Source organism: Pelobates fuscus, chromosome 2 (genome assembly GCF_036172605.1).
Source record: "Pelobates fuscus isolate aPelFus1 chromosome 2, aPelFus1.pri, whole genome shotgun sequence".
Taxonomy (NCBI): Eukaryota; Metazoa; Chordata; class Amphibia; order Anura; family Pelobatidae; genus Pelobates; species Pelobates fuscus.
Genome location: NC_086318.1, coordinates 210,586,173 through 210,610,345, shown reverse-complemented (window position 1 = coordinate 210,610,345; position 24,173 = coordinate 210,586,173). Strand labels below are relative to the sequence as shown.

General features: G+C 43.3%; 1 protein-coding gene across 13 annotated transcripts in view; it reads right to left on the bottom strand.

Annotated features, from left to right (window-relative positions):
- Positions 1–23,831, bottom strand: part of EPB41L2 (erythrocyte membrane protein band 4.1 like 2) — a 297,090-nt gene extending 273,259 nt beyond the window's left edge. For all 13 annotated transcript variants that reach the window (XM_063443121.1, XM_063443128.1, XM_063443124.1 and 10 more), the window contains exon 1: positions 23,586–23,831. The gene's annotated coding sequence lies outside the window, so the exon portion shown is untranslated. The remainder of the gene's footprint in view (positions 1–23,585) is intronic.
- Between the last annotated feature and the right edge of the window lie 342 nt (positions 23,832–24,173).

Here is a 24,173-nt window from a genome sequence, read left to right as displayed (position 1 = left end):
GAGGTGAATTACAGTTAAACATACATAGCGCAAATTCCAGTTTTTGTTTACATTTTGTTTTGATCAGAACGTGTACTATTGACTCCGCCCTGAAAGTGTTAATGGGTTGTTTGCAATGTCCAAATTGCTTTTTCATTTAAATTACCTTATGCATAGGTCTCATACATTGTTTAATTTATCCTCCATGCATAATTCTATTGTTTCTTGCTGCTTTGGGGTATACTCGGTCATATTTTCTTTTTGTTCTTCCATTTTACCCTGTGTGGGTCAGGTTATTAATGTGGTTAAACATAGGTTATTTTAATGGCTAATATGCATGATTAAAGCTCGTGAGCCAAAATGTTGCACTTTTTGAGGTGGTGTTAAACATACACCATCACAATCCTGTGAGTGTTGCCTGTGATCTTTTGTGTTTGCTGCAGGTTGATTTACAGTGTCCGTTCTCACGGAGCACCTCCTGTATACATTGGTTGTCACTGAGGTGGAACTTGTGTGCAAAGACCCCTCCCTGTTGCTAGCAGTATATGTCCTTTGTCATTAAGTGCATAATGGCTACGGATATATACTGTGCATCCACTGTCATTAAGATGCTAAAACGGTTTTTGCTCTTGACAAGTTCTCTTTAATTACTATAGAAAAAAAAATAAAAAAAAAAAAGAAAAATTTTAAGATATTGAACTATTGAGTGTACATAGAACATTTAAAATTTCCTACAACACCCTCACTGCATTAATGCTACAATAACCTACTTGAGACAAAGAAAGACATTGTTAATAACACTATCCATTTACAATATTTATTAATTGGCTACTTTAAACACCATAACCACTACAGATTAACATGAGTCCCCTGGAGCAGAATTATGACCATAACCACTACAGACTGACAGGAGTCCCCTGGAGCAGTATTATGTTTAAGAGTCAGGCTGTTTTCAAATAGATATACTGAATATAAATAAAAAAATAATAATTCTGCTTTATCTTTATATCTGTGAGGATGACAGTGCCAGAAACTCCTGGCACTATATCTACTACAGCAGGCGGCAGTGGGTATGGTGCAAAGAGTGCCTCTTTAAGAGTGTAGTGCTATATATGTAATTTTAGATTATTGGGGTCCCTTAAAAACTTCATTGAGATTAAGTCAGTATGGGACCCAAAAAAGGTCCTTTAAAAACGTATCTGTAATCCAGCACGAATACAGACTCTTCACTGCAATCCAATCACATGCATTCTGGTTTTAATTGCAGGTATATTTACTAAAAAGTTAAACTCCACTGGAGTGTTTCATTTTAATCTTGTAATGCCTGGTAAAGTCCCCTGCAGTCATCCCTTCAGTGATGCTTGAACTAATAAGGAAGCATTAGCCTGAGCAGGAATGGCAGCCGTGATTGGTTGAGACTGTCAGTTGACCGCTTTCAGCCTATCCAACACAAATTGCAGGTAAGAATTGGCATTGAGACAAGTATATTCACTGCCTTAGGCACACCTGCTGGCAAGGCCAGGCCTTACTTAGTGAAACTACTTAGTGAAAATGGTTTAAACACTGAATGGAGGAACAGCACTATTATATTTTTACAGTGCCTAAATTGTCCCTCTAAGATGACTCCATAATAGTATGAATTTAAAGACATTACAATTTCATTCTTAGTGCAGATTTAAGTTAGTCTTTTTCAATTTGCTTATGGAATAGGTAATTTCCAGGTCTAGAATCCATATAGCCTGGTCATTCTCACATGAAAATAACAGATCACAGCATTTATTTCTTTATAAATACATACACACACGTTGGGATTTGTGCATGTACATACATATGCACACAGTTTTTATATACAAAAAAGAACAAATCTAAGAATCTAAGACAGGGGTTCCCAACCCATGGTATTTGTACCCCCGGGGGTACAATTGAGTTCCCTTAGGGGTACGCGAAAAAAATGTCTAATGGCGGAACGAACATCGCAAAGCCAATCATGTGCAGCTGCACACTGACCCTGTGCCCTAAGTTTGATTGGTGGCAGAGCACTGTTACGCTCAATTAACCTTATCCTCGCGCTGCAACTCCACCCCCTTGCTTCCTTATGGAAGGGCATACTGAGGCTTCGCATGGGAGGCTAGGACAAAGGAGAGCACACATCCTGACAGGTAGGCAGACAGGAGTGCACCCTGGGATTTGTTCACATGGTGGGATCCTAGGAAGATAAGATCTCCTTTTGGCGAAAGGAGATAAATAGTATTTGAGTGAAGGTCACTGTTACCCACCCACACGCTGTCACCATCACTCTCCCACACACTGTAACCCACCCACAGTCACCATCTCCACTGTTACCCACCCACACAAAGACTGCTCTACGACACTGTCACTCTCCCACACACTGCCCCACCATACTATCACTCTCCCCCCGACTGTCACTCTCCCCAAACACTGCCCCTTCCCACACACACACCAAACATTGACCCCTAATACACTGCCCCCACAGTGTCACTGTCCGCCAGTGTTACCCTTCCCATGTACTGCCCCATCCCATCCCCTTCCCACGTCCTGCAGAATTTGAAATTGTATGTGTGTTTTTGGGTGTGTGTGTGTGTGTGTGTGTATCTGAAGGTCTTTCATTGTTTGTATCTCTAGGTCTGTGTGTCATTGTATCCGTATGCATGTTAGTATTTGTATCTGTGTGTTTGTAATTTCATATGTGTGGCAGTGTTTCTGTATCTGTGTGTATCATCAGTGTGGCAGTATTTGCATGTGTGTCTGTACATCTGTGTGTATCTGCAAATATGCCAGTGTGTGTGTGCGCAACTGTATGTATATCAATGTTTGTATCGGTGTGTCTGTATATCTGCATGTGTGGCAGTGTTTGTATCTGTATGTGTCAGCTAGACAGATGCACACTGACACACAAGAAATTACAGTGTGCCTGTATCTGGCAGTTTTTCTGTATATCTACATGTGTGGCAATGTGCCTGTGCAACTGTATGTGTGTGTATCTGCATTTGTGTCAGTGTTTGTATCTGTATCATTAATGTGTAATTGTATGTGTGGCAGTGTGCATTTGTGTCTGTACATCTGTATGTGTGTCAAGGTGTGTATTTGTGTGTGTAACAGTGTTTGCATCTGTATAGCTGCATGTGTGTCAGTCTGTCTGTGCAATTGTATGTGTGCCAATGTTTGTAGTTGTGTGTCTGTGTAACTGAATGTGTGGCAATGCGTGTATCGTAAAAAGTTTACATAAATTAGCTGTTCTAAGCATAGAAATGTTGTAGTATGTTCTGTACCACACCTACACTCTGCCACAAGGCAGTTTTTTTGTTCTCTCACATATCTCCATTATTTAAAGAGATGGCTGACCATACCATTATTTATCCCCCATCTTCACTAAAACATACTGTTGACTCAATTTTGCATTGCAAATCATACCAATATAGGTTATTAGAGCTATCAATTTGAAGATAAAAATCTCCATGAAACTTACTTTTGTTTCATTGTCGGGAAAGACTGACATTCAAAGCTCCAGTCATCAAACGCTATAAGAAGCATTAGTCGCATTTTGATAGTCTCATGCTGTGCGTATTGACAACGCACTTAAAGAGTACTAGAGATTGAAGATCACTTTCTCTCAATTAAGTCATCTGGGTGCAGTGGCCCTGCCTTTTTAGTTCTGCAATGTAAAAACCTTGCCATTTTGTATATCAAGCAATGTTTGCACTGCAGGGCTAACGGGCCTAATAGCCACTAGAGGGTGCTCCTGCTGCGCCAACCGAGTAAAACTGTTCTGTGACGTTCAACACCCTCATGTTTTGCATAGACGTTGACTGTTGCAAAAGCCAATATGAGGTAAGCATTGGTTTCAATGCCTCCCTTTGAGAAGCATTTGATTGGATGATAATTGTACTTGCTCCACGTGCACTTCTCGGCCACAATGCTGCTCTATGACAAGCATTGGACTAGACATGATGACGAAGAGGAGACTGCTGTGGAACTACATCACCAGAAGCAGAGTGGGCAACTGCAAAATAAGTCTCTCCATTTTATTTAGGGGGACCCTGAATCATAGGAAGTAAAACACAATAGCGTTAAGGATACATGTTTGTATTTTAAATGCTATAATGTTTCTTCTTTTTTTTTTTTTTTAAATAGAGAATATATTTATATAAATGATATATTTATATATTGTTTTTTTATTTCATGGCAAAGTGTTTTATAAACAGTGGCTGTGAAGAAAATAGACTTGTATTCAGATTTTCTAAGGCCATTCGTTTATTTTGAGGTTTTATTGGTTCAGTAGATTAAACTACCGAACACCGACCACCCTCCTGGCTCATTAACTACAAAGGGAACCGTCAATTGAGCGCTCTCTCATATAGTCGTATGCCACGAGGAAGAGAAAACGGCGGCCATCTTGTTTGCACGAAAGGAGGCAGCGGGACTTGGAAGTCGAATGTCTGAAACTAAAATCGGACACTCTCCTTCCCGAATACCGCTGAAACCATACGAACGCCTGCTTCCTTTTGTTGAACGGCTAGGAGAGCGCCGTTCGGTAGTTTGGTTCCCACGAACCAGGGGAACAATCGCTCCTATGAGCAAGGAGACTCCATTCGTGTGTTCATTCGATTTTATGACTTTTTCTAAATTGACCGACCACACATGCTGAATTCATGGAACTGTTTTGGGCAGCAGCCTTGTGTGCGGTCGGTGAACTAAGACTTCCATACATTTCGAAATCCCCTGAGCCGATCTGGGTGAAATTTGAATATGTTGGTCTCTCAGATCAGGGATATCAGGGGATATGCCATTTGTGGGGATACCATGCATTTTAAGGGGTGTTCAAGTTTTGGGGAAAACGTGCTCCCTTTGCCTGGAGATAATGGGATTATCCCTTAGCTTAACTAACTAACTCACAGGCAGAGAGGAGGAGATTTTATGTTTGCAATGGGAGTATTTAACTGTAACAAAAGAATAGGATTGTTGCTTTTGTGTACTGTGGGAGGTCCTCTTGCATGAGGATTTGTATAAAAGCCAGTGTGGCATCAATAAAACATTATTCCTGTTGTACCCTTCATGAGGTCAAGGCTCATGCTTGGGTAACCTTTTATTGGCTGGGGGATTCGTCTTGAAAGCTGCATTCATCTGAACTATTCAACTCTATACCCAAGCTGTAGCTATAATCACTGATGCTTAGCAATTGGGGAAAGAATAGGCAAACAGAGTACCATAACTACCGACATTCGTAACAATGGCACAGGGCATGAAGTATTTACATTGCTTTATACACATTTAAAAATAAATAAGGGGGCGTTGCCGACAGAGGAGCTGTACAGACGTTTTAGTGGAGCTCCACGATATAGCAAACCTGGACGCAATTAAACAGGTCTCCCGAGACCACACTAACCTCCATCCCTAAGAGACACAATGGGGCACAGAAATGAACATCAGCGCCTAGAAACACAAATATTAAACACATCAGGCACAGTTAGTGCCTCCAAAGATAGCGCCAACAGCTCCAGCTGAATCAGAGACAGTCCTCAGAATCTGATGAGGATTTATCCCCATCAACGAAAGGGGACAAAAGAAGACCTTTGGGAAGTACAGACAGGGATGGGTGTGATACACCAAAAAGCAAAAGCGATGGAAAAAGGGAGGAAGCCAGAGATGGGCTAATCCACGAAAATAAAAACAAGAACTTACCTCACAGGTACAACAGCTAAGCAGAGTGGTAACCTTGTTATTAGTGCGCCATAGGTGACGAAAAATACGCAAAAAGGGAATCCCAGAGTCTGTCGGTGATGAGAAGCTGCTACAGTTCACCAAAAATCTTATCAACTCTATTGGTGTCAAAAGAAGCATAGACTTAGAACCAGAGTGACTACCAGAAATAGAACCAAACGTATGGCTATGTCATTAGCTCCTCGTATCTCCAGACCTATTGTTCCTGACCTCCCTGTACAGTCCAAACCCAAACCTATACAGTTGGGGGTCACTAGACTGTCAGAGGCAGAAAGACAATACAAGAAGAAAAAGAGAGGGCTTATGCCTATACTGCAGTAGAGAAAGACACGAGGAGTGCTTGTCCCATACGTCCGGAAAACTTCCGCACCTAAGAACCCTAAGGGGACAGGTCTTAGGTGTGATGGATACATGCTCTGGGAATAACAAAAATAGATTCCTACTTACCGTATATACTCGAGTATAAGACGAGTTTTTCAGCACATTTTTTGTGCTGAAAAACCCCCACTCGTCTTATACTCGAGTCAATTGTCTGTATTATGGCAATTTACATTGCCATAATACAGACAAGGACCGGGGGCTGGCAGGAAGCTGTAACTTCCCTTTCCTGCAGCTCCTGTCAGCTCCCTTCGCTCTCCTCCGGTCCGTGCAGCTCCCAGGTCAGCTCCCTCTGCAAGTCTCGCGAGAGCCGCAGGGTCAGAGCGGCCGCAAAACTTGCAGAGGGAGCTGACCTGGGAGCTGCACGGACCGGAGGAGAGAGAAGGGAGCTGACAGGAGCTGCTGTGAAGGCAAGTAAGAACTCTCTGCCAGCCCCCCTCCTACAGCCCATCCACTGGACCACCAGGGAGTGAGAGCCCCCCTCCCTGGCCAGCTAACAGGCAGGGAGGGGGGGGATGAAAAAAAATATATATATTAATAATAAAATAAAAAAAAAATAATAATATAAGAAAAAAAAATAATAATTAAATAATAATTTAAAAAAATGCCCACCCCCCACCAATGCTCTCCATCACACACACACACACACACACAGCACTGCATTCATTATATACACACTGCATTCATACACACGCACACACACTGTAAATAAATATTCAATTAATATAATTTTATTTAGAAATTTACCAGTAGCTGCTGCATTTCCCACCCTAGTCCTATACTCGAGTCAATATGTTTTCCCAGTTTTTTTTTGTAAAATTAGGGGCCTCGGCTTATATTCGGGTCGGCTTATACTCAAGTATATACGGTAATATTACGGCCAAATATAACAAGAAGAACTTTTCATGCAAAGCCCTGATGGTGCGGCAGGAAACTTCATTGAGATACATTTTGTGAAACAAAAAAAAAAAAAAAAAACAATCAAGGAGAGATCACCACCTCTGGCCATTCAGGCTATTGACAGGAGACCACTCTCTCATCCCTTGATTACCCATAAAACCTTGACTATTAACATTTGCATTGGTGCCTTACACAAGGAAGACATAACATTCCAAATAATTGCTTCTCCTTGTTCCATCATATTAGGATTTCCTTGGCTTATTAAGCACAATCCTCATATTGACTGGGCAAAGGGGGAAATATTGAAATGGGGCAAGGACTGTACTGAGAGATGTATGTTGCACATTACCAAAAGAGTGGGCATCATAACATTACGCACTACAATACAGGGAGGTTAAGGAGGTATTCAGTAAGAGTCAGACCAATATTCTACCTCCTCACAAATCATATGACTATTCCATAAATCTGCTACCCGGCTCTATTCCACCCAAGGGAGCAGTGTATGCCTTATCGCTTCATGAGAGTAGAATAATGGAAGAGTACATCCAAGACCCCCTAAGTAAGGGCCACATACGTAAATCATCCTTGCCTGCTGGTGAAGGGTTCTTTTTTGCATTGGAAAAAAAAGTTGTTGAATTACGTGTATGCATCAACTACAGGGCATTAAACAAAATCACCATTAAAAATGCCTATCCCTATTCCCCTCTCTTCTGAATTGTTTGACAGACTCCAGGGTGCTAAAGTCTTCACTAAACTAGACCTCAGGAGTGCATACAATTTGGTAATGATCAAGGAAAATCATGAGTGGAAAAAAGCATTTAACACTAGGAGTAGGCACTATGAGTACCTAGTGATGCGCTTCGGGTTGTGTAATGCTCCGGCCATCTTTCAGGACTTTTATTAATGATGTACTAAGGGACTAGATTTATTAATTTGTCCTAGTTTATCTGGATGATATCCTTATTTATTCCCCTGACCTTCAGACTCACCACATGTCAAACAAGTATTGCAAAGTTTACTTTATAATCAACTTTATTGCAAACTGGAAAATTGCATCTTTAATTAGACTGAAGTACAGTTTTTGGGGTATAACATTCCTGCCGCTTATCAAAAGGGTTCTCTTCTGTGATAGCCCATCACCAAAATGACACACAAGGGGGCGAGCAGTACAATATGGTCTAAGGAAGCTAGAGAGGCTTTTGAACTTCTCAAACAAAGGTTTGCTTCTGCTGACATATTGATACATCCCGACACCAGCAAACCCCATACTGGAGGTTGATGCCTCCGAAACTTGGGTAGGGGCTGTTCTCTCAGAGGGAGAGTCAAGACACCCTCATGTGGGTACTTCTCTACAAAGTTGTCTCTCGCTGAGCGTAGTTATGATATTGGCAACAGAGAATTATTGGCCATTATACTAGCGCTTAACCCCTTAAGGACACATGACATGTGTGACATGTCATGATTCCCTTTTATTCCAGAAGTTTGGTCCTTAAGGGGTTAAAGAATGGCAACATCTTTTAGAGGGTTCCAAGGACCCACTTTTGATCATTACTGACCACAAGAATTTGGCTTATATAGGGGGTTCTAAACGACTGTCTTCTAGACAATCTAGATGGTCTTTGTTCCTATCTCGCTTTAACTTTCTTATAACTTACAGACCTGGTCCCAAAAACGTGAAGGCGGACACCTTATCTAGACAGTTTGATACTGAATCAGTACAGAAACAAGAGACATCTCAGTTGTTCCACCTGAGTGTATCATCGCTTCCACTGTTCTTTCCTTATCATCCCCTCTGCTTGGCGCTAATATGGAGCCTCAGTCTCAGGCACCATGCAATAAATCACTAGATAAATTATTTGTTCCATTAGTTGAAAAGAGAGAATGTCATGAGGGTGTTCCACAACAACGTAACTGCTGGACATCCAGGCATTAATAAATCTATATCCACGATAATGAGATCATTTTGGTGGGATTCGCTGAGGAAAGATGTTACAGAATATGTGCAGGCCTGTTCTGTTTGTGCAGTTTCTAAAGTAACTCATAAGCTTCCATGTGGATTACTGCATCCACTTCCCGTACCTAGTGTTCTGTGGTCCCATTTGTCCATGGATTTCATCGTAGAACTTCCTAGATCTAATGGCTATACCAACATCCTTATGGTGGTTGACCGCTTTTCCAAGATGGCTCATTTTGTTCTGCTCAAAAAATTGCCATCCTCTCAAGACCTGGTTCTTATTTTTATACAATACATTGTCCTACTACATTGCATTCCTCACAATATTGTATCTGACAGAGGTTCTTAGTTTGTGTCTCAGTTTTGGAGGGCTTTCAATAAGCAGTTGGGTATTGAATTGTCTTTTTCTTCCTCTTACCATCCCCAAACCAATGGCACGGCTGAGAGGGCTAACTAGTCATTGGAATTGTATTTGCGTTCTTTTGTTAATAGCACTCAGGATAATTGGTCTTTATTACTACCCTGGGCCGAGATTGCTAGGAACAAAACTACCCATGACTCTTCTGGTCATAGTCCATTTTTTGTTAACAACGGTCGTCATCCTACTGTTCTGCCGGCTGTTTTCTTTGACACAGCTATACCTGCTTTGGATGATCACCTTACCTCCATTTGTGATACTTGGATCAAAGTTCACTCTGCTCTCAGTACTGCAGCTGATCGTTGCAAATTTCATGCTGACAAACGGCAGGGTGTCAATCCTGTTTACCAAGTGGGTAAGAGGGTGTGGCTTTAATCGTCAAACTGAAAGTTCCTAGCATGAAGTTTGCTCCCAGATTCCTTGGTCCATTTCGTATCCTTCGTAGAATTAATCCTGTTTCGTATTCTTTGGCTCTCCCTGCCTCCTTACGTATTCCTAATACGTTTCATGTTTCTTTGCAATAGGTATACTGTCCCAAGTGTTCCATCTCACCCGTTGGTTGTTTCTGGACAGGAGGAGTATGCAGTCTCTTCCATAAAATCGATTTTTGGTTCTCTCGGGCATCATTACAGTATTTGGTTGATTGGAGGGGTTATGGGCCTGCCAAACGTTCTTGGGCCACCGATATTCCTGCTGGTCGCAAGATCCGTTTTTTCCACGCCAAGTTTCCCCTCAAGCCGGGTCCTGCCCAGTGAGCGGTCTTCAGGTGGAGGGTAATGTAGCATTCAACCGCACCTTGCGGTATCTGCACTCAGCGGCCATGCATCAGTGTACCCGACTCCTGCAACATGTTGATAGACGCCGGCCTGTTGCGGATCCCCGCCTAAATATAGCCCCACATCTGCCCACAGTGATGACGGCGTGAGTCTTCACGCGGGGGACGCGCGCACACATTCTGGGGTCAAAGGCCGATTTCGGCCAATGAGAAGTGTTTAAGGCTTAAACGCATTTTTACTTTCCCTCTTTGCCCGGCTGTGGTTTCCCTAGTGGTTGTCCGAGAGTGTGTTTCTGGTTATTGACTTTGGCTTTGTTTGGACTTCCCTGTATTCTGGTATCCTTGACTTTTGGCTTTCCCTCATCGTTGTGTCTCATTCTGTGTCTCATTCTGTGTCCCCGACCTCGGCAAGTATTCTGACTATTCTCTGGTACATTTAATCCAGCCATTCTAAGGCCCGGTAAAATGTCACCAGTTAGTCCTAGGTGTGATACAGTTCTACGTGCTGGATCAACTTGTAATCCTGACAAGACCTCCTCCTCACTCTAACCTCATCGGATGACCCAGAAGTTTTCCCGAAGAGATTGGGCCTACCAACCGCACCACTGACAGAAGCCCCCATCCCCACAGAATACCTGCAACCCAAACACATCACTGACGACCACATCCACAGATGACACTAACACCTGGTGGTGAACCAGACTCAGGGGTCTAACACCCCAGTTTCCATGTAGGCTCTTCACATTACCAATAGGGTTAAAACTGCCCGATTTCTTTCTCAAGTCACATAGCCATATGTGTAAATGACAGCCATAATTTTCCCACAGTTTCTACCCAAGTGTAAAATGTGCATACCCATACCAAGGAATTAGCTGATTATGTGCTTTTTTCCACACACACACACACACACACACACACACACGGGATCGACAGATTATCGGTCTGGCCGATATTCAGTATTTTCGGCAATATCGGTATCGGCCAATAAAGATACCGTTATTGCCGATAATACATACCAGGACCGCCGGGCCCATGACAAGCCCGGCGGTCCTGAGGGGAGCCCGCAGCAAGCTCTTACTTACCTTCCCAGCAGCTCCCTTCAGCTCCCCTGTCTAAATCTTGCGAGTCCCGCGGCCGTCAGAGCGTTGCCACGAGTTACCGTGGTAACGCACGGCACGCAGGCCACGAGATTTACACAGGGGAGCTAAAGGGAGCTGCTGGGAAGGTAAGAGTATTGCTGGGACCCCACTGAACAGTGCATGCCACAGGACCCCCAGGGAAGGCCATAGCCTTCCTCCCTGGCTAGTTAAGAAGCAGGGAGGGGGGGGACAAAAAAAAAGCCTCCCTCCCCCAAATTACATACCTACAGAAACACACACACACTACACAAACTCTGCATTAATTATATACACACACACACTACACACTGCACCCATTATATCACACAGCACAAATACAAACTGCAACCACTACACACACAGCTCCCCTTTCTAAACACACTGTGCCACGTGTGGCATGTATACTTTGTGCATTTACCTTTAGAAATAGTTTATTTTTTTCCAAAATGGTAAATGTACAGAATATCAGTAAGTTATAGGCAAATTATCGGCACACAATATCAGTCAATCCTATAATAAAATGTAATATTATATATATATATATATATATATATATATATATATATATATATATATATATAAACTCGAATAAAACACAAATTGAAAATAAATCAAATTGAAAATAAATCAAATTTTATTTTTTTTTTATTTATTTTTTAAATAAAGAAAAGAATGCAACACAAAGATGCATCTCAGGCTATTTTGAAAACCACTCATTTGCCATTGCACCAGCCATGAAGAAAATTGATAATAAAACTGAAGCAGCAAGTTACAATTTTGCAAAGCTTAGGCACCACAAAACTTATACAAGCAGAGAATAAAAGTGCAAGATTTAAAATGAAATATATACAGTAGTTAAATAAAAAAATAAATTGATTCAAAGCATTGTTCACATTAAAATTTAGATGCAATTATTTAACTTCACTGCCCACTGTTCAAACATGTGTTGCAGGTACTTAAACACTACTGAACAAACACTAAGTAGTATAAAACTACTAATGTTAGCTTTGGGAGGGACATTACACGGTGGGAAATTAACTCCTACTTAGAATTACATTGATAATATACACACTATTGGGAAAATAGTAAAAAAAAATAAAAAAAATTATAATAAATAACTGAATAGTTATGCTGTAGGAAGCAGAAGGATTTTGTGGATTACTTTCGTACAAAGATAAGCTCAGCAGTTTTCCATTCACAGCGCAAAATGTAAACATAGAAAAGCATTGTCCTTCCTATAAACAACAGAAAACTTAAACATACTACCAAATCATTGGAAAGGAAGGATGTACTCACTCCACCAGCTTTATAGATATACAATAGAATGAAAGATGGGTAACAGAGCAGGTCCAGGAAAAAAAAAAAAAAGCAAATTGGGTGTACAGCAATCTAGCACACCCAATTTGGTAACAGAAAAGGAATCAAATGTTGGCATTGGGGGATTTTCTCGATTGACAATTCTGATTGATGAGCCAAACTCAAACAAACAGCCAGAGTTGATGAAATGTTAAGCTTAAGCCTACATGTACACATTTTAGTGTGGATTTTTCCATGCCTCTAACAAATAAATTGTTTAAAAGCACGGTAAATCAGCATGTTAAAAAGTTTTATCTTCTGAATAATTCTGCTTTAAAAAAAAAAAAATTAAATTAAATTACAAAGAAAATTAAAGTCAACTTAAAGTAACATAACCACTGCAGTGTGATGTACTGGTTATGGTGCATATGAGCCCTGATTTTTGGTAATTTGAAACAGAGCAGAATGTGATGTTCATATCTGTGCAGGCAGGCAAACTTTGTGATATATATGCACCACCAAGCAGTAAAGAGTTTTCATCTACAATGGCTATATCTTCTGTTTTTCAAGTTTTGCTCGTGGGAGGACCACAATGCAAATATTAAGTAACTGATTAAAGCAGCGCTAACGATCTACCCTTGAGTACTCATATTATTTATTGCGAATTACAGTTATTGTTTTTTACTTTATTTACATGTTACACCCAGCCAACAGACAGACAGACACAAACACTTTGAGTAGGACAGAGGGCGAGACATTAAATTCGCAATTTAAATCTGAATGGCAGAATTTAAACAAAAATAGCCAGTTATAACTGTAGCAGCGTTTGAGTAATTTTCCAGATTCAGCTTTATAGTTTGAGAAATAGTCCTGCCAAAATCCAGTTCTAAGCGGGGTCCCTAAACTTTCACATTTGAAATTTTATTTCAAGACAAGTAGATTGGGCTACCCTTTTAGTCTCTTGGGAAAGTAGATTTTATATTAAAAAAAAAATTAAAAACCACACAAATTCCACTATATGAAAAGCATCTCAATGGCGGAGCACTGTGATTGTTACAAATGCCTAGCGGTGTCTAACAGAGAAGTGGCCTTCAGGATGATCTCACTGCAGCACCAAGACTTGGACAATACTAGCTAAAAAGTTGAGGTTTTTTTTAGCTTACACAGAGGGTCCAATAATCTAAAAACAAGAGGGGAACACACTTACATTATAAATATATATTAGAGGGTTCCTTTAAAAATAATACAACTCTATAATCACAAAATTCAGACGACGCCAGGAGATAGGACCCAGACGGAAACCATCTCCTCGTTTCTGGGACCCCTCAATTTACCTTCCTTATCCGACAGGGCGCAGGCCACGCTGGAAACACCAATTGAGGCAGAGGAAGTCGCCCTGGTCCTCAAAACACTGAAACCCAGAAAAAGCCCAGGACCGGACGGCTTCACAGCCATCTACTACAAACTATTTCAAGCCATACTAATACCGCACATATGCAAAGCCTTTAACTCATTACTACAAGGACACAAACTCCCTCCCTACATGCTGGCAGCAGACATATGCCTCCTGCCCAAACCGGGGAAGGAACACCTCGACCCGGGACACTATCGCCCCATTTCCCTCTTAAACACCGATCTGAAAATACTCACAAAGGTGTTGGCTAACCGCCTCAACCCACACCTTCCTTCCCTGATACATCCAGACCAGGTCGGATTCATTCCCAGACGGCAAGCGGCGGACAACACCAGGAGGACCTTCGACACGATCTGGTACACTAAATACCGAAACATCCCATCGGTCGTGTTATCGTTGGACGCAGAGAAGGCATTCGATCGCCTTCTCTGGCCATATATGTACGGCGTCCTGGCACACCTGAAATTCCCACCAGGTTTTATGAACATCATCCGCGCAATATACCACAGACCTACAGGGAAACTTCTACTGCCAAACGTGGAGGCCCAGACCTTTCACATAGCTAATGGGACCAGGCAGGGCTGCCCCCTCTCTCTGCGATCTCATTGGAACCCCTGCTTCAAGCACTTCGCACTCACCCCAACATCCAAGGAGTACGGATCAGGCAAGAGGCATACACCGTGGCAGCCTACGCAGACGACGTCCTATTGACACTGACGGACCCCATCCCCTCCCTACACGCCACACTCAACCTCATCGATGAATACTCCAACATCTCAGGCTACAAAATTAACTTAACCAAATCCACACTCATGCCGATAGCGTTGACCCCCACACAATTACACCTGCTCCGCCACTCCTTTCCATTCCACATCACCACAACCGCTCTCACGTACCTAGGCACTAAACTATCCTCGACATTGGAAGACACATACAGCCTCAACTACACTCCGCTCCTCACGACAGCATATTCGGACCTACAACGCTGGGACAAACTAGGGGTGTCGTGGCTGGGACGAGTCACTACCATCAAAATGAATCTCCTACCACGATTCCTCTATCTCTTCCAGACGCTACCCATCCCGATACCAAAGCAGGATTTCAAACGCCTACAAGCGTCCATCGATAAATTCATATGGAAAGCTAAGAGACCCAGGATCCGCAGAACCACAATGTATATCCCAAGACTACGAGGTGGACTGGGACTACCCAACTTCCAGCACTATTATAACGCGGCCCAACTGGCCCACATCCAACAATGGCATGCTCCCCCAGGCATCAAACGCTGGGTGGACCTGGAACATGACATCTTAGGTTGGGACCAACCCTCCTCCTACATGTGGGTGCCACGCACATACCGCCCACTCCCGCCACCTACCTCGCCAGCAATCACCCACACACTAACCCTCTGGGACAAGCTCAACCCAAAATACGATCTACCTTCCTGTCGCCCGTAACCCCAATTTACCGCAATAAACTTTTCCCCCCGGGCATGACGGCAAAACACTTCCTCGCATTCGATCAAAGAGACATCTCGAGACTGCTTCACCTGTACCACCGGGGAGAAATCTTTAAATACACAGAACTCCCACAAGCGGAGACTCCGAACACAGCGGACTATTTTCGGTACATACAATTGCGAGACCTGGCACAACAGCCTATGATTAAACAAGCTGGTACCTCACCACCAACGCCATTCGAGAAACAATGCTTCGACGCCCCCCTACAACCAGGACAAATCTCCATCATATACAACACACTGACAACTCATGCCTCACAAATCAACCTCACCTACATCGCCGCATGGGAAAGGGACCTGGGACCACCGGACGAACCCAACGACTGGGCCGAAATATGGGAAGCAACAAACTCCCTAACTGTATGCGTTACGCACAAGGAGCAGGCATATAAGACGCTGCACCGCTGGTACTTGACACCACACAGACTATACAAAATGGGCCAAAAAACAGATGACGGGTGCTGGAAACGATGCGGCGAGACGGGCTCCTACCTGCATTGCTGGTGGACCTGCCCCAAAATTACACCGCTCTGGGACAAAGTGAAAAGCCTCACGGAAACGATTTTAGACAAGCCAATCACGCCGCAACCGTGGACCATGCTCCTCAGCAAACCCCTAGACACGATCACGAGGAGTGAAAATAAACTCACCGCCCGGATCAACCTAGCGGCACGACGAGCAATAGCAGAACGATGGGCCGACCAAAATATCCCTACAATCTCCACCATAATTAGGAAAATTAAAGAAACCCGTGATCTGGACGAATTGACGGCGCAAATAAACGACATGTACAAAGCGTTCCACCGCACATGGGACCTTTGGGACATGAACCACGGGAATTTGACTGAGATCTCAACAAACGACCCTTGTTAAACCAACAGCCACTCCTGAAATAACCCCGAGAGGAGCGAGCATCGCGTACGAACAACGCCAACAACACAGCGAAGAACTACCACCAACACGGAATATAATGCATGCCCCTCCTCCCCCTCCCCCTCACCCCCTTCTTTTTTTTTTTTTTTTTTTCTCTCTCTTCTCTCTCTCCCACTCTCCCTCCCTCTCTTTTCTCCCCCCTTCCCACCCTCCAAGGACCCTGCGGGCGTGGGCGGGGAGCAGCCACCCCCCGTCTAACCCCTCTACAGAGAGGGTTTCCGAAAATACGAACCCTCCAGGCCCCCTCCCTCCCCCCCCCCCCACGGAGTGCACGCGAAAGCCCACCACCACCAGTCGCCCCCCATAGACACGAATGCCTCGGCCGTGGACACACCAAAGGGGCACCCAACCCACAGAAGATGTCACACCGGTACGGACCAACAGCACATCACAAATCTCACTACCCCATACAAGGACAGGTACCGAAAGTCAACATCCGCACCAAGGTTGTGCCCGAATGGATGCAGAGCGCAAAACACTGAGGCATACAAACGGGAACACACACCGGCTGGCCCCTGCCCCCCTGGCCGCGGCTCGGCCCCTCCTCACACACGCTCACACATAGGAAATACATCGAGGACTTGGAGGGGGGGTTGGGCGGCGGGGGGGGGGGGGGGGGGACAGGTGGGCGGGGACGAACCCCAATAGGGCACTCCTATTACCTTACCTCCCCTCCTTTTCTGTACCCATCCCCGTCCCAAAGATCTAGAGTTACCACAACTGTTATGGGCAGCACAATAAAGGATGAATTACACAAGATAGTAAACCCAAAGACTGAGCACTACATACGCCTTACAAACACGATTGTCATACCAAAGATAACCAAGCTATATGTACTGTGTTATAAAACTCTAATCCCCTTCTTCTCTTCTGTACCCTTACCCCAAAGACAACGAAAATCTTAAAATAAAGAATTTATAAAAAAAAAATAATAATACAACTCAAACTTTTGCATGTTAATAGATGAATACTTTACAAATGAACCTTCAGAGTTCCTTCCAGGTTAGAAATATGCTGTTGATCAATTCAACGAATACAAAAGAACATTTTAGTTGTGAGCAAAAAGAATAACCAATGCATTAACAAAAATTCATTTTTTTCTTAAATATCCAGCAGGAAAAATAGCTAAACCCATGATAAACACAGCACTAAAAAGTATTGCTTCCATAACCAAGTTTAGAGGGTGTTATTGAACCCAACCTTTAAGTGGAAAGCAATCTCAGCAGAATTATAGACAACAGCAGTGCAAACACTATTCATACAGATAGTAGGACGTCTCACATACCCCTACTCCCACCTATAAAAAGCTGAAACTGGCTGATGTTTACAGTCCGGATGCAGCGAAGGCTCAGGGGAGCATCACAAAGGGCTGTGGAAGATGATGATAGATGAGAGACCTAAAGAGAAGACTATGAGGAGGAGGGGAAGGGAAGTGACAATTCTCCCACAGCTGCCTGCACTGTAAAACAGTCAGGCCAAATGCCAATAAACCTCTGTAGACACATGCACACAAAACAAACCAGTGCTGCAGCAGAACAATTAATCCCACTGCGTTTAAGAGCAGCTCAGAGTCGACACTGCACAGAAACTTGCAAACATCAGAAAATGCTCCTTCTAGAAACCAATGAAACTTTATAAAGAAGTAAAATTAAAAGAAGTAAAATTAAAACACCAAAATTTCCCTAAAGTTCTACTCAAAGAAGCATGAATCATGATTTAACGGATTAATAACAAGCCTGTCTGGGTATTTAAATATTACTTTCATCCATCTTACCGTATCACATACATACACTGATTCTTAACCATTTGAAAAGTCACTGCACAGTCACCAACATCTGGTTCTTTAAAAAAACAAAAATTTTAGGTAAGTATGTCCTAATAACCACAGATGACTAGGACACACTACACCAAATGTTGGGGGTTTTGTTGCACTAGATTATAAAAAAAAAAAAAAAAAAAAAGAGAAGAAGAAGATTGCAATATTACTGTTTATTCACTTAAGTCAGAATTGTAATCCGAATTTTAGGCCTAAAAAGCCAATATGTGCCTAAAGCAGATTTGGGGATTCTTCCAATTAAGCTATTTTTCCCCATTCAATTTGCTACAATTCTGAGTGAAGTGAAAAATCCCATCGAATTAGGACGTTCAGAACCAGTCTTAAACCAGAACCAGTTTTTTTGTTTTTTTTCATTTCACCATATTCGTGTCAGCAGAAGCATGAAGGCTAAGATCACCACTTCTGATTATGTCAGCCAAGGAGGCAGATCAGATACAGAGCAAGCAGCAGCAGACTGGAATAAATGTAAGATTGTACTATATTGTGTGGGGGGTGGGGGTGGGGGGGTGGGGGGGGTGGGGGTTAGATAGCGTTTTTAACACTATAGGATCATGAATATAGTGTTGTGTTCCTGTCCCTACAGTGTTCCTTTAAATCATTTGAAAAGCTTATCCAACAATATTAAAATGAAGGTCTATTTTATTTAGTATGAATAACATCTAAACTGTGTGTAGGAGGGGTAGTTTCAAATATAATAATACATTTACACAATGTCTAGTAAAATAATATTTATGCCTCACAATAGATTGTTTTTATTAGATTATTTCTTTAATTCTCAAATTACTTCATATGCCTGGATGTATTATTTTGTCAGTTACATGAGGTGTTTGTAGAGTTTTAAAGTGGTGTATACTTACTTCTAAGCCAGTGGTTAATGCCTACCAAATTTGGTGTATAGAAGGACAACCAGGGAATCGGAGTCCAGATCATGGGGGCTCAAGACTCATTGATGCACGTGGGGAGCGAAGGCAAGCCCATCTGGTCCAATCACACAATACTGTAGCTCAAACTGAAAAATAGACACTATAAATCACCAGAACAACTACAGCTTAATGTAGATCATGTTCTGGTGTCTACAGCCTGTATCTGCATGCTTTTTAATGTAACACAGCCTTTTCAGGGAAAAAAAAAAGGAACACTTCTAGTGCCAATCACACAGACGGCTATATTAGATGTGTTTCCTGGGTCAGCACTGACGTTCAGAATATCCACACCCTGCATTGAGAAGCTGAATGTTACTCATAGAGATGCATTAAATCATCTCTATGAGGAGCTACTGACTGGCACACGTAGGCCAATCAGCAGCTCCTCATAGAGCTGCACATGTGGCAAAACTATGCATTAGTTTTGCCACATATGCACAATATCATCCCAATTCTTTCCTATGGGAAAGCACTGAATTAGTTTGATCAAGTTTGATGATCTCAGCCAAGGAGGCTGGGCATGGCCAGCCACAACCAGACAGGCGTGGAGAAGAAAAAAAAAAATAAAAAAAATTATATATATATATTTTACACCTATAGAGTTAGGAATGCATGTTTATTTTCCCGACACTATAGTGTTTCTTTAATGTTCGCAATTATAAAAAGGTGTCAAAACACACAGTGCATTGCAATTTGCTGCATATGAGGATGCGTAGTCACAGACTGGTCAGAGTCCTTTCCACTGCCAAAAGTGCATTCAATAGAGACATGAGCTTCAGAAGTGGATTATGGAACAATGGCAGAAGGTTGCCTGGTCTGATGAATCATGTTTTCTTGTAGATCAGGTGGAAGGCCATTTACCTTGTGCTGGAACAACAAATCCAATCCATGGAGACCCCACTTCGCAATTTGCAAGACTTAGAGGATCTTCTACCACTAAAGTGTTGGTGCCAGATACCACAGAACACAGTATTAGGCCAGTGGTTTTAATGTTATGGCTGGTCAGTGTGAGATATTTACACACACACACGTCTGTTTCTGCAGTCATGAGTAAGCTAACTCCACCGTGTGCCTTTTAAAATGTTATTTTGATTGAATGGTTACAAGGTTTGCGCACACACATTTCTTTCACAAAGCAAACATACTAACAGAGAACCACATTTCTGTTTAATGTGCTAATTTTGGTCAAATAAACATTACAGCAGAGTATGACATACAACTCCCATGATAAATAAGAGTGCATTAGCCAGATTATTATTCAAATATACCATTTGGATGCTGGGTACCAGAATTACTATTACTTGTACCAAGACGTGCAAAATTATTCATAAGACTCAGAGTTACCAAATATTAATTCCTTTTAAGGATCAACAGATTTTCCAGAGCCGATGCTGATAGATTATTGGTCGCCTTTTGGGATGATTGTCAATAAACTTAAACGATATTCTGTACATTTAAAGTTTTGAAAAAGCAGCACAATGTCTACACAAATCTGACATTAAAAAGGACCACTATAGGCACCCAGACCACTTCAGCTCAATGAAGTGGTCTGGGTGCCAGGTCCATCTAGGGTTAACCCAGCCTGCTGTAAACATAGCAGTTTCAGAGAAACTACTGTGTTTACATATGGGTTAATCCAGCCTCTAGTGGCTGTCTCATTGACAGCCGCTAGAGGCGCTTCTGCCTTCTCATTGATTTTCACAGTGAAAAGACGCCAGCGTCCATAGGAAAGCATTGATAAATGCTTTCCTATGGACTGACTGAATGCGCGCGGCTCTTGCCGCGCATGTGCATTCAGCCGATGATGTCGGAAGGAGGAGGAGAGTCCCCAGCGCCGAGGGACCTCAGCGCTGGAGAAAGGTAAGATTTTAACCCCTTCCTCCCACTTCAGCCTAGCGGGAGGGGGGCCATGAGGATGGGGGGGGGACCTATTAACACTATAGTGCCAGGAAAACGAGTTTGTTTTCCTGGCACTATAGTGGTCCTTTAACTGAACATGCTGTCGGCAATCACACACCTACCACTCTCAGGCAGCCAGCCTTATACATTATAGTAGATTACTTAATCTCACATCCTTGCCTTCAGTTGAGCTCCACATTTGGGGACTCACAGGAGGGGATGACATGAGGACGAAACCTGGCATCTCATTGGCTGGCAGCTGGAGTTTACAAAAGTTGAAGACAGTGACTGGGTAGATGAGCAAGTTATCGGTAATACCAGTAAATTAACGATAATAATCAGCAAAAACGATTATCGCCCAATCCCCAACTTCTTTTATCAGTGGTTTTTCATAACACACAATACTAAAAAAACAGAAATAATACAACCAAAAGTAATGTAAAATGCTCAGGCTTCTTAACAGACAGAGGAACACCAATACATTTAATTTACATAAAATTAAAGGATTACATAACTGCAAACTAAAGAAATCCTTCCCATAGAATGTTGTTTGGCAAATATTTAATCAGCATCAACCTATTTATCTCAAGGATGACTGAACCTATAACACCATAATCAAAAGGATGCAAAACAGATGGAATAACCCTACACAAGATATTACATTAATCTTCAAAAGCAGGAGAGCACTGTAGGAGTTGGCTTAGCATCAAATGACCCTTCCTTTTATTACCAGATTTACAGCCAAACGCTAGCACAATACAAATACACAGTAAGTGAAATGTTTCAAGGAGATGAGAAGCAACGGGTGACGTACAGATAGAGTGACTAGGCCCATGGGTGCCAACCAATAAACACTACTCATGACACAGAGTTTATTAAAGGGATCCTATAGTGCTATAGGTTTAATAGGTCCCCCCGGTCCCTCGCACACCCCTCCTGCGGGGCTAAAACCCCTTACCTAAACATTGGCGCTGGGTCAAGTTCAGCCAAAGCTCATCTCCCGCCGACGTCAGCAATGGCCGCGAACACATTAGACCTCCCCATAGGAAAGCATTATTAAATGCTTTCTTATGCGTAAAATCTGACGCTGGAGGTCCTCATGCTGAGTGCGAGGACATCCAGCGTCAGATAACAGACCAAAGGTCTGTTTGGATTCCGGAAGCGCCCACCTAGTGGCTGTCTGGTAGACAGCCACTGAGGGCAAACAGAGCTGCAATGTTTACATTGCAGCTCTCTGGAACTGCAATGTTTTACATTGCAGCGCTAAGTGCAATAGACACAGCACCCAGACCACTTCAATGAGCTGGAGTATGTGACATGTCATGATTCCCTTTTATTCCAGAAGTTTGGTCCTTAAGGAGTTAACTACAATGCACTGTCCAACAAGAGGCAAACTAGAATCCTAACAAAATTCTATCTAAAATTCCTGATAGCCATTAGAGGTGTTTCCGCTTTAAGAATCAAGTCACACATCACCTCTTCTGAACGCTTCTCATAGAGAGTTTTCTATTGGAGGAGCACGGCTGAAGTCAACTTTGGGGTTAAACCCCTTGAGTAGGGTTTAACCCATTAAGGTTAGAGTGCATCTGGGAGCCTCTAGGCACCATAACAACTACATTTAGATGACGTTGTTTTGGTGCCTGGAATGTACCTTTAAAATGCATGGTGGGAAAATAAAATCCCACAGTAAGAAATCTATGACAGACCATAATATTGTATTTCAAATAAACAAAATGAAAACCAAACCGGAAAAAGGCAGCAATGCTTTCAGCTGAGCTACGAATCTAAATTTTGAATGCTCACTTTAGTAAATAAGCCTGCCAGTAAAGTCTATGTAGATGTAAACTTCTCTGTCACTAATTACAGCTCAGTGTAAGGGAACTGCAGCAGGAAGGGGAGGCTGTCGGGTGAGAGCTGTAACATCTGGCTTGGACACACGTGAGAAGTCTGCAGACTTTAAAAATCAGTGATGGCTAAACTTGGCACTTCAGCTGTACAGAGACTACACTTCCCAAGCCTGGCTGAGCACCATGGGAACAGAGACTGACTGTCACTGTTACTAGCTCCCCTTCCCCGCTCTGGGAGCCTGCTTACCAATCAGCATGGGAGGAAGATGCTGAGAGGAAGGATGAGGCAATGAAGGGTCTCCTCTCACCTGAGGCTCTCCATCACTGGCAGCCAGGAGCTCACAGTGTGTCCGTGACAGCGATATACCTCACACACCGAGCTCATGGCTAACTGTCACCCCGGCTACTGGGGACCACATCTCCCGACAGCAGCCATCACCGACCTAGATCCACAGGACAATCTCAGCCGGTCACCCCATACCCAGATACCCCGCTCCCGGTGCCCAGACACCCCATACCCCGCTCCCGGTGCCCAGACACCCCATACCCCGCTCCCGGTGCCCAGACACCCCATACCCCGCTCCCGGTGCCCGGACACCCCATACCCCGCTCCCGGTGCCCGGTCACTGTATGATACATGCCCGCCTGTTACTCACAGCTAGTCGGAGACCGATCGGCGCTGCGGGTCCAGGGGCGCTCTGCTCTCTGACTGCTGAACGATGACGTAAGGAATCGCCTGCGAAGTCTGGTCGTGGCGGTGAAGCTTTTAATAACGGTCAATCCGTCAACATTCGAACCGCCAACCGCAAAGCGACAGCAGCGCTACCATCCCGATTCAAATTCCCCGACACGCAACCTGCCAGGCAATACAGACTGCCTCTCCGAGCCCGCCCCCAGAGCCAGCTAGCCCACTCGGACCTCCCACAACTATAGCCACTCCCACTTACAGTCCATAGCCTTGCACTCTGAAGTCCGCCTCAGGGGATAGTGACGCGATTGGCTGAGTCTAATGTCACTCATGGACTTGTGACACGCCCAGCCGGCCCCTCCCGTTTACTTCTACGCCGAACACAGGTCCAATACCCGCGGACCAACCTCGAGCGCTCAGCTGTCACTCACACACAAATGCCACGCCTACTGTACACCACCCGTTTACACCTTGACTTTTTTTAGAAGTAGCTTTATTTGTAATATAAGAACAAACAATGTTTAAAGGAACACTACAGTCACCATAACAACATAAT